The sequence below is a fragment of the Halyomorpha halys genome, unplaced genomic scaffold, assembly GCF_000696795.3.
Source record: "Halyomorpha halys isolate HHAL.00 unplaced genomic scaffold, Hhal_1.1 Scaffold35.1, whole genome shotgun sequence".
Taxonomy (NCBI): domain Eukaryota; kingdom Metazoa; phylum Arthropoda; class Insecta; order Hemiptera; family Pentatomidae; genus Halyomorpha; species Halyomorpha halys.
In genome coordinates, this window is record NW_027106137.1 from 1408952 (window position 1) to 1421270 (window position 12319).

The following is a 12319-nucleotide window of genomic DNA, read 5'->3' on the forward strand; positions in this document are numbered from 1 at the left end:
AATGATAAATATTAAAGTCTGCCTCACAATCGGGAAATAAGTAATAGAGATAAATGATCACATTCATAATAAAGGTAAAAATAAATAAATGAAAAAAAAAAACATAAAAATATATAAAATCTCTATATGTATATAAACAGCTGATGGATATAACCAAACAACAGTACATGAGAACTGAGAATAAAATTAAATATGTAAAATTTTGAACCAATAAAACAACAAAAAATAATAACATTTACACTATTATGTAAAATATTTACACTCTCGACCAGACGATCCCTGATCTGAATCCCGCACGCGTGAGGTCATTAACAGAACTCTAATTGTTGATTTTATTTTACAGTAGGTGTCTTTACCTCTGCCGTTTCAAATTCATGTTACTAAAAAAAAAGAATAAACTATTCAAAATACCAACTTGGTTTCTGACTTCATTGTTACTGACTTTCCGAACGGAAAACAATTTTTTTTTTTCTTGACCGATTCTAAATACAGAACAATATAATAACTCATTTACAGTTAAAAGCTATATACTGATTAGTAATAAGTATCGTAGTTTATACTGTTATACCATGTCACTCTGAAAAAAAAAAATCATCAGTACTATTTTAATAACTTGTTTCACACATCGTTTTTAGGGTAGCTAATAAATATTCTCTTATTGTCAGAATTCTTTCAAAATATCTTCAAAATGAAGCAATAATTTTTGTTTTTCAAATTAAATGAAGTTTTGGCAGTCTCGAAGTACCACAGCTTAAGCGGCGAAATTTAAAATATGTTAATACCGTAACTGTAGATAATAATCATTTAACAAAGAACATTACAGTTAATCATCATTCTAAATCGCCATTCCTCTTTTAACAATTGAATGGATGGACCACTAAACCGGAAATAGAACCAAATCCGTACACTCCCCACTAGGGGTTCCCCTCAAAAGATATTTGAAAATTAGGTTGCTTAAAATTAAATTTGAAGTCAATTGTATTTTAGCTGACCCAAAAAATTCAGAAAAGGTAGTAAATAAAATAGTCTAGAAAATCGTTACTTACATGTGTTAAGAACTCCCCCGGAGCCCTTCCAAAGGCTCTCCCGAACCACCGGTCTAAGAAGTAAAAACAACAACGAAACTGAATCGCTGCAATACTGGATTTGAGGAAAAACTTTGAAATTTGTTAATTACGAAGAATTTTACAATATGCTTAATATAGAATTTATAGAATAGACTATTAAAAATACTTATGAACGTGATGATTTAGTTATACCCGCTAGTACTATGGAAATAAATAGATTCGAATACATCAGCATTTTTTTTTTTTTTACTAGATTTCTTTTAACTTTCTGGACATGAATTGCCTTCTCGAACCAATATTGTGATGAAGATAAAACGTAGTACGAAACGTTAAAACTAAATCTCAACTTCTGTAAGGCTGGCTTTTTAGCGATCATCGCAATAATTATTTTCGAAACTACTCATTTGATAAAGGCAGTCTTCGAATACCATGATTGATCAAAGAATCAATAATCCCACTTCATTAGAAAAACCTCTGGCCTTCTCTGTATTTCTTGTGGAAAGATATTTGTTTATTTATAAGATTACGACAAAAAGACATATTTAGATCCAAAAATGAGCAGTATAGAAATAGAGCACCTTATACTACTCTAAGATTTTTGAAATAAAGTATTCAAGCCTAAGAAAAATAGTGTGAACTCAAAAATACAATTGGCAATATATCGTTGCAAGTAATGTGGCAATGCTATATGTATACCCTTGCGATCTTGATGCAGCTAAGCGATATTATTTTTACTAAAAACCCTCTAGGGAACTGAATTAAACTTGTTTGGCCAATCCAACATAACAAACATTTCAACCTTCGCATCTGTTTTAAATTAACACTATTTTAGGCTCTCTCAACCCGAAGTATTTATAAACAGATATCCACTTGCTCAAAACTGTTCCAAACACATTCCCACTGCTCTGATAACCGCTAGGGATAAGCAAACCTGTTTTGTTTTTGATAGACTGGTTATTTCAATCGGGTATTTCAGTTGTAAGAGATAAATGCTGATTCGTGAATCCTACATTCAATAACGTTTATAAACATTAACATCATTGTAGTGGGAACGCGTTCTGAAAAATTCTATATTATTTTTATATTCTTTTTTTATAATATTCATAGCTGATTACTCACTTTATATTACCTATTATAAAATATAGAATACTACACTAACATAAAATATGAATTATATACAGGTATTATTGCGTATTTTATTCTATATTAAGTATTGTTTTGATCATTATTTAAAGCATATTAAATGAACAGTGTTATTTTTTAAATATTATTAACATTTTAATATATTAAATATTAATTGAATAAATAAATAAAAAAAAATTTATCGTTGGGAACATATACAATAAAACTTTAAAAGGGCCAAAAATTATTATCATTATCATTGTTAGGAATGTAAGCTAGGTAAAAATCATTGATTCGTGTTAAGCCGATGCAATGAATTGTTGCTAAAAAAAAAACTGGAATGTTAGATATTGATAAAAAATATATATAGATATTGATTGAATAGAGATAGGCATTGGTCCTATTTAATATTGCATAGATCAAACAAAAGTACCGCTACAATGGTGTACTAATGCTTATCATCATTGTGTTCAAATAATAAATAAGACTTCCAATTGTATGTCTCTATCTCTCCACGCTACTACACTTGTACTCTTTAGCCATTTTTCTATATGTTTTAGGAGGATCTGAAGAAAAAAACATCATAAAAACTCATGCACAATTAAAGCGCTTATTAAATCTAAAACTAAATGATTGTCGCTTGCTATAATTTCTAGTATGTTTCAAGTAAGGTTTTGATGGTATGAAGTATTATGAATTTCGGACCACTTTGCATCGGAAGGACTTACCAGTGAATGATTTTGGTTGGAGAATTTGAGTTTGTGTAAGCATAACCGTTTTATATAGATTTTATTTTTTAATTTCGTGTTTATATTAATTAAAATATCTCTATTTTCAATCGTAATAAAAATTAATTAAACCGTCAAATATTTGGTTACCTCATTAAATTAATTAATCTGCATTTCGTTCGCATACCGAGCTAATCTGCTTTCCAATATGGAAGAATACTGATACGAAAATCTTAAATCTCAGTGTATTATTTATTTACTTGCGTTTTTGCGTATTAAATATAGGGAAAAAATAGTACTTATTAAAGTTGTATATATTGAAAATTATTTATATATATTGAATAATAATTTAGGCATATAATGGACCTCGGTCCTTTATAATGCAATAACTATTCAGCTATTGTCTAGCATGTGACATCAGTCAAACACATTGATGGGTTATCGATTTCCAGCTGGTTATTGAATCAGACAGGAACCAATAAGAGTTTTATTTTTGTAAAATAAAATATAACTCGGAATAGTTTTTTTTATTCATTAAAAATCAAAATACATATTTTTTTTTTTAATAGTATTATGAAAGAATAAATCATCAGAGTAGACATTTTTTGTAGAGTTTTTATTCATTTTAAGAAATCCTCTTAACTGAACGATTACGGAATAGGTAACAAAGAATGTTTTTTATAATTCATTTAAAGCTATAAATTCAAATTTTTATAGCGTCATGAAAGGATAAATATGATATTTTCGTATATTTATTATTATATTTTTTTAAAGGTACCTCCTCAACTGAAGGATTATTAGAAATCGATAGCCGAGAGTGAAGGTCTTTCCTGATAGATAAGATACCTTCGATTTATGAGGTCTTTTGTGCGGCTACACTCCTGGAAAAATAGACATATTTATACAACGCAAACATTACATTATTGTTTTATTATTATTATTTTTATCTTCAATAACATACCTTATGCTTATTATCTAAGAAACAAAATACAATATTAAGTTTAATTGCTTGCGTGACAATGTAAGGACGTTTTTCAAAGAAAGTGTGGAAAAGTATTTACAATAGAGTAATTAAATTTGGGCAAAACATTTTTTATTTCATTCAATCACACTTTTCTAGTAGTCATGTGAATATTAAATAAGACATTAAAAAAAAATATATCAATCAATTTGAAGAACTTTATGCATCAGACCAAAGCGAAGTTGACAGTGAACATTCTTGTTTTAATTTCCGCGATAATTTTTAATAAAAGATTATTTAGTTATATATAATTTATTTAAAGATGAAGTCTAATATTGTTCAATTTTGAATTAATTCGAATAAAACGACTTTTTACAAGGAAATGCGCATTTTCGTTTACCCGTCAATTCTATGGGTGCTCATAGAAATAGGTAAATAAGAAACGCTAGTAAGCCTTGGACTAATAAACACACCGTTATAATAGGCGCTCTATCATTTTACTAAAAAGTGACATAGATCAAAAAATCACGGCGAAAAGCGAGCGATTTAATCAAACTTGAACTGTAAATTTGCGATGGATGTCATTCAAACAAAGAGTTTTTATTTATTTATTTATTTAATGTAATTTACAACTATACAAATAATATATACAATAAGTAAATATGTTGTATGTTTCATATACACTTGAAAATCTTGTAAAGGAACCACCCATTGGTGGTACATCATGCATTAATCTAAATTAGAAGGTCCCGTGGCCATCTTCTTTTCAGACGCCTCGGGTGATTATCAGGGATTGTTAAGGATGAGAGATTGAGAATTAATTGGTTAGGATGGATAAGGTCTTCGTGGATAAGTTTGTTCGTTACGTAATAAGGAGATCAAGGATTTTACGTAGGATTTTGGATTGTAAGGATTGGATAAGAGTTAATAGTTGAAACGAACACTTAATACATTTGGGTCATTTCACGCCAACTCAACACACTTTCGAACCTTAAAATTTCACTTTTTCTTAAAATTTTGTACAATTTCATGTTAAAATGAATAAATATAGACTTAGTAAAATTGGTATTTTATTGAGATATCTGAATTATTATTGAGGTATTTGAATTACAGTGCTGTTATATATTCATAAATTGGTGAAAAACGGGAAACAACAAGTTTAAGAATTTCTGTACAAGATTCCTGAATTTAGTTGTAGATATGAAATGGGTGTACATTTTACAATAAATATGACCTCTCATATGATGTGCAGCACTATAAATAAGATAAGTTAACATTTCTCAAAACCAAATTAAAAAAAAAATTATTTTTATTTTCTCAGAAAGTATACACTTGAAATTTTCCAATTTTATAATTCAAATACGTTGTGAATTACAAGATTTTTCTCTTTTTTGTCCTACTAGACTCTGAAATGCCTATTTTGTATTTTTTCATTTCTTGTATTAAATCTAACTCCTTACCGTTGATCATTTGAACATGCTAATGTCCAATCCTTGTAATCGTTGTCTTAACCTTGTAGATTATCCAAATTTGTGGCGGCGTATTGTTCTTTTAATCCTTGGTATATCTCTTGGTATATCATTACTACTCTGGACGAGTGATAAATCCAGGAGTAAAGGAGCATCCTGAATACACCAACCAATTTGCTTTATAGTTAGACGTTGAAAATATTCAGTATTAGACAAACATTCATCTTCAATTTAAAAAAAAATCATTAACATTATCTGGTTAGTTATATGATTCCGAGATAAGAGGACTGCAAAATCGGATAATTGCACATAACATTCTTAATTTTCTCAATATCACAAAAATAGGGACATAACTATTAAATCACATATAATCATGTGCCTTAATCAACCTCCAGATAAAAATAAATGAAAGTTTAAGGTTTAACAAACTCGAAGATTCGATGCTGATACCAAAGATTGCCGTCTTAAGAACTCCTTTCCTCGCCCAACGTCAAGTGTTAAAAACACAAAATTTGATAGAACATGCCACCTTCCTGCGTTTCGGTAATTTTATATATACTCAAAAAAAGCAGTATTTGAGATACAATCGAGTTGTTCATTTCTCTCTCCCTTTCCCTTTTTTCAGTTTTTGTGTTCACAAACGTTTCACTGGTGGCGAAACCTGAGAAGTTTAGGTACCGGAGTATTTTTTTTTTCTCTTAAAGAGTTTTCGTTTGTTGTTGTTGTTTTATCATCTCCATTTATATATCTCATTTTTTGTAAGAATGGCTACCTATGGGATCGTTAAACAACCGGTATTGAAATTGGAAGTTTTGAATCAAAATGTGGTCCAGAACGCACCTCGCACAGATTCCTCCACTACTAGAAGTCTCTCTTACAGAAGCACATGCCACGACACTAGATTGTATCAAAGTGCGCACTGCCACCGCTAAGACTTGAGGAAGGCCGTTTCGAACGGTTAAAGGGGAACTGAGCCACTTCATAAAAGGGGATGACCGACTGATAAGCCAAATTGAAGCTAAATCAATCGAAAAACTACTCGACAGAGAGGATACGGAGGCATTAAAAGCAGCGGTCGTCAGCAGAGAAGAATGTAGGCAGATGAAGAGACCCCCTGGAGGGTCAACAAGGAATGATTAAAGAAGGAAGACCGTGGGCCCCAGAAGATCATATTTATGATGATTAGGGAAACGAAAAAAACCGGAACAGTCTAGTGGGCAGTAAGCCGCGGAGCTCCTGACACGCTATAACAGAGTGAGAGCTCGTTTGTGGAATGTGCTCAAGATCTTATAGAGTCAAGCGCTAGGGAGTTGGAGGCCCAGTAAGAAAACAAGTAAACAGGAAAATAGAGTGAGCCAAGCGAAACCCAGAAGCTATAGTTGGCGGGAGGACTGCAAGGGTCATAGTTACGGGAAGGTTGACACATAGTGACACATTCCTCATGCACGAGATCCTTTGTATGTGGAAATGAGGGCCACATAGGCAAACAGGTACCATGTACCGAAGAAGAGATGTTGGCCGGAGCGAACCAATGGAGATCAACATCCAACATAAGGGGTGGAAGGTGAATCCACGGAAGCATCGCGACGCTCGAAAAAAGGAGGTATCGCAGAATTTCTACAACTGGAACTCTGTGTGTGCGTGTGTGTGTGTATATATATATATACATATATATATATATATATATACATATTACTTTGATTATTATGAAACGCAATTGTATTTTACACGTTTTAGTATAATCTGGTGCGATTTTAAAATTGCTTATTCCAATAAAATTGTAAATTACGAATACGATGTGAATTCCTTAACTTCTCGGAAGCAGTCTTTTATCGAACTTTAATTACTAAAAAAATTGCTTGAAAATTAACCCTATAAAAAACAAACCAAATATTGAGGTAATATAAAGTTTTAAATTTAATTATTTTTCTATAATATGATTGGTAGAGGAAGGGTCGATGGCTGAGCAACTTTAGTATTTATACCTTTATTGTTATTCCATGGTGATTCTACCTCCTGCTTTCTGAATTGAAATTTATCAAATTTTCAGTGGGACGAGGGTAAATTTCTCTCAGCACGTGCAGTCTTTTGTGTGGTTGCGCCAGGCTGTTCTCGAGGCCCATATAATGTAACAGAAATACAGATTTTTTTTTTAAATTGGTAGACAAACTCCGTTTAAATGATATTTATTTCAGAATTCATTCATTGCGACTAATAAATAAAATAAAAATCTTTGTCCCAACTAAATACGTGCTCCACAACACTTGTCAATCGCAACTGTGAAATATATTAGCAAAAAAAACCTATAAGTGTTCAAACATCAATTAGTAAGTAAAACAATACCTATTACATAAAATAAATACAATGCACGATTTAAATGTAAAAATGTAGATTATATAACATTATGAAAAAAATATAATTAAAATATGCTTATTAAAATCTAAACTGAGCTATTCCAGATGGAAGTGCAGTGAGGTTCAACCAACTTTTAACCATCCCTTGTAACTTATACTCTATTCAGTTTTGCCCGGCTACGAAATGGCTACGAATGAGATTCGAATAGTTAATATTCATTAAACTATTATTAAGGATATTGAATAAATAATGAAATAAATTTTTAATCCTGACCGCTCCAGCACATTCTTTTCTAGGTTTGCAGTATGTTTAACAGTTTTCACCTACAAACACATGCACGAACGCACGCATTATTAAAAATTGTCAAATAATTTAGCAAAGGAAAATCATATACATAAAAAATTATAAAATTTTCTTATACCTCACTAATGGTGAGGTAGCTTCTAGGATTCCATTATCTATCAGGCTTCTACCAGGCCCTAGAATTTTTCGCAGAAAGTTCCTCCAGTAAATAACCACACAACAAAAACATCCATGAATAAGAAACAGTAAGTACCTAAATGTGTTAAAAATGCATTAGTTAATGAATGAAACTTGCTATAAGCAATAAAAGAAATGTTTCTATTCAAGATGTAAAATTGGAATTTACAAAATAAAAAAAGGCTAAGAAATAAGCCTCACGTTATAATTAATAATAGAGAGATTTCTAAATTTGTTTATACAAAAACTAATTTTCAATCATAAGAAAAAATATATAATCATACAATGATACATTATGAATAAAATGTAATGAGGAAAAAAGTGTATGAAGAAAACGATTCATACTGAGTTATACAATAAATGTTACCACTTCTATGTGACACGATAATACAATAAAATCCATTTTCAAAGAATTCCATGATTGAATGTTGATTTTTAACTATTTTGTAACTGAAAATAATACAAAAATTCATCTCTAGAAAATATAATTAAAATATATCATTTCAGGTCAAATTTCTAATTTTTTTTTTCTTCGAAATCGTTGAAGAACATTATTTTTTTGTTTGATAGATAAATATTCCGGTATTTTTTTGTCTTGTCTTCAGCAAAAACAACTATAAACCTCACTGATGCCATTACAAAAAGGGAACCAATCTTATCAATAGGAAACGTTTAAATAAAAAAATGCTTTTCTTAACTTTAAATATTCTTTAAACAAGAAAAAACTACCAAAATCACTAGAAACCATTGATCACGGTTATCTCCACAGAGCAGAAACCTGTGACAGTAATGAAACTTTAAGATAGAAGAGGAACTTTGATAATTTCGACTAATTAATTTGTTTCATTAAGGCACAACACACACTGGCAACTTTAGTCAACCAGATTTCCGGTCACAGGTGATTATTTTGTTGCGACAACCATATTTCAACAGATTGGATTTACATAAAATGCACATGTCTATATCCGTTCTCCGCACACTGATGAATACAAAGTAGCTCTTAATTTTCCAGTCGCAATTTCGTTGTGGCCGTATCAAGGTGTCGCTAGACATCGAAATATTTATAGAAGCAGATAAATAACGCCCAGCGTTGTATGGAAAAAGTATAAAATAATATACAAATAAAAATCTTTAAAAAAAATTGTGACTTGTATCGGATTTGAGGACGATGAAATCGATTTTGAAACTGATGTTAAACAATAATTGACAGTAGGCGCTTGGAAGAACAATGGGCAACTTTCAAGCGATTAGATTTTTTTAATCACTGAGACTAAAATTATTAATTACAGTACATAGATAAATTAAAAGAACACTGAAGCTAATGTTATTGTAATATTTTTTTTTCAGGTTTAAGTCAAATAAAAAGTTTATAAAGCACTGAAAAGAGGAATGATTTCTCAGTGAAGGATCCCCTCTAAACCGTGTTACACTATAAAATTCAACAATGTGAATCTAGGTGTAAGTTTAGATAGGACCTTCGATTGTGACTTGAGCTGTATCACTGTTAGGGGGACAGTGCGACCCATCGACTATTCTTACAGTTTTACAACCCTCTTCTTTAGAAACGGTCCTGTAAAAAATTCAAAACTCGGATTTTCTCCCACTTCCAATAAAAGGAAAAAATCACTATCTCAAAGGAGCAATAGAATGTTCACTGTTGATGAATATAACATAATGATATATGGAAAGAATTTGATAATTATTGTTTTTCCAAGGTAGCTAATTTAATAGTCAGATTTTTCATTTACTTACCTAGATAAAGTATATGGTAAAGGGATTGTCTTCCTAAATAATAAAGATATAGCCGTTTTGAAATATAGAAAAATTAATTTCATTTCAAGATAAGAAAAAGTAATGTGAGAGCCCATCAGATTTTTTACAATGTTTTTATAAGAATACTTATAATTGCTAACTAAGCACTAACAGAATTAAACTCAACCAAAGCATAGTCACCACTCTGAAATAAAAGGAATAAATTTTAAAAGATACAAAAAGGCAGAGCGCATGAAAGTAAATAAAATGGACATCGTGCAAACTAGGAGCAAAGTGAAGACTGCTTCCTACTCAAGTTGATTAGCATCGATCGACAGTAATCAAATATTTAGTTATAGAAATCTACAAGGTTGTTCACCTTCTACTTGTTCTAAATTCTTCCATATTCGTTCGATAGGTAATAGTAACAGAGGAAGTTCATAAAAAATACAACTAACTTAACGAGGCAACGATTGGTTATATTTCCTTTTTCTTTATATTAAATAATTAAAAAACAAATTAAATCTGTACCACTAAACCTTACTGATGTATTTCATGTAAATCCAAACTTATACAGAACTTTGTAAGGAAGGAGGTGAATTGGTCAGAATCACCAAAAACTCAAAAAACATTTATAGTGGTCCTAAAACGTCTGCTAAGCTGCTTTTCAATTCGATATAGCAATTTTTTAAATATTTATTTATTGCTATTTACAACTATACATTATAATACATTTAGTAAATCTGATCTTAAATTGGAGTGTTACAGGCGTGTAGAGAAACTACTCATTGGCAGAACTCTAATTACGTTTTACATTAGCAGGTCTCGTGGCCATCTTCTTTTCAGGCACCTCGGAAGATTGTCAGGAATGGAAGAAGAAGCAAAGATAGAAAATAGTGGGTTTGGGTGGCTAGGGAGTTTATAATGGAAGGAGTGATATCTGGTTCGGGCAAGATCGGTTACAAAGAAAACATTAAGGTCTTAATGTATGATTTTATTTGTGACAAAATAAGGAACATTGAGGATTTTGGATTGCAATGATTGGATACGAGAGGAATTCGAAGGTTTAGTGGAGCCCCAAAGCTCAACTCCGTATATCCAGATAGGCCTTATTACAGTCATGTAGACCAGTCTCTTGTAATGAATTGGAAGTTTAGACCGTTTGTCCAGTAAGTGTTGTAATAGTCGAAATTGACATGCAGTCTTGTGTGAGGATTACAGGTAAGTCGTTTGTCCAGATGTAGTCCAAGGTAGCGGATCTGTTCGACAGGGGTAAGATGAACATTATTAAAGAAGACTGTTGGGCAGTCGGTAGGTTTATGACGAAGGGTAAAGGTGATTTGATGGGATTTATTTTAATCCTCCAATTACGACACCATTCTTCAAGAGCTGTGAAATGGAATTGGAGAGTTTGGGATGCAATCAAAGGGTTATTATTAACTGTGAGCACACATGGTGTCATCAGCATACATGGTGAGGGTGGTGTTAGGATTGGTTGGGATGTCACACCAGTGAACTGAGAATAGAGGGAAGAATAGGAACCGTTTTGGTTTACTTGAAATAATCTATCGATGAGAAGGGAACGGATGATGATAAAGTATGTAGAAGGTAGAAATCTACGGAGTTTGTAAAGTAGTCCCGGGTGCCAGACTCGATCAAAAACCTGTTCTACATCGAAAAAGACTCCCGCGCAGTACATTCCGCGCTCCAAAGAAGACGAGACAATGTCCAACACACGATGACATTCCTGGATAGTGGAGTGGGATGTCCGGAATCCAAACTGGTGATCAGGAATTATATGATTGGAATCTAGGATGAGATATAGGCGTTTTAAAATGAGTTTTTCGAGGATTTTGGCCATGATTGGTAATAGAGAGATAGAGAGAGACGGTAGGAGGATGGGTATTCTGGCGGCTTTTGGGCCTTAGGTATCATTTTAACTATTGATAATTTCCATGGGTCAGGAAAATATGTGGAACGGAGTACGGCGCTATATATGTAGGTAAGGAATAGGATGGTTTTCCGAGGAAGGATGTAGCATTGAAATAGAAATTTTCGTTTAAATAGGCCTTGGGTTAGTTTTCACCTATAAATTCTGAATACTGAATCTATAAAAAAAGTAATAAATCAAATTAAATTACGCTTCAATACGCTGATGACACATGTATACTTTCTGTAAACAACGACCCAGCTAATGCATCACAAACACTACAGGCACACATAACATCTATTGAAGAATGGTGTAAAAACTGGAGAATCAAAATAAATCCTGACGAATCCCACCAGATCACCTTTACTCTCCGTCGTAAACCTCTGCCCTCCTGTCCTAAAGTATCCTTTCTAGATACACCACTAACGCCTGTTGAACAGATTCGATACTTAGGA

At 31.8% G+C, this 12319-nt stretch overlaps 1 long non-coding RNA gene across 1 annotated transcript in view; it reads left to right on the forward strand.

Annotated features, from left to right (window-relative positions):
- LOC136797357 (uncharacterized) overlaps nucleotides 1-12319 on the forward strand; it is a 278908-nt gene that overhangs the window by 6583 nt on the left and 260006 nt on the right. The gene's annotated exons all lie outside the window — the stretch shown is intronic.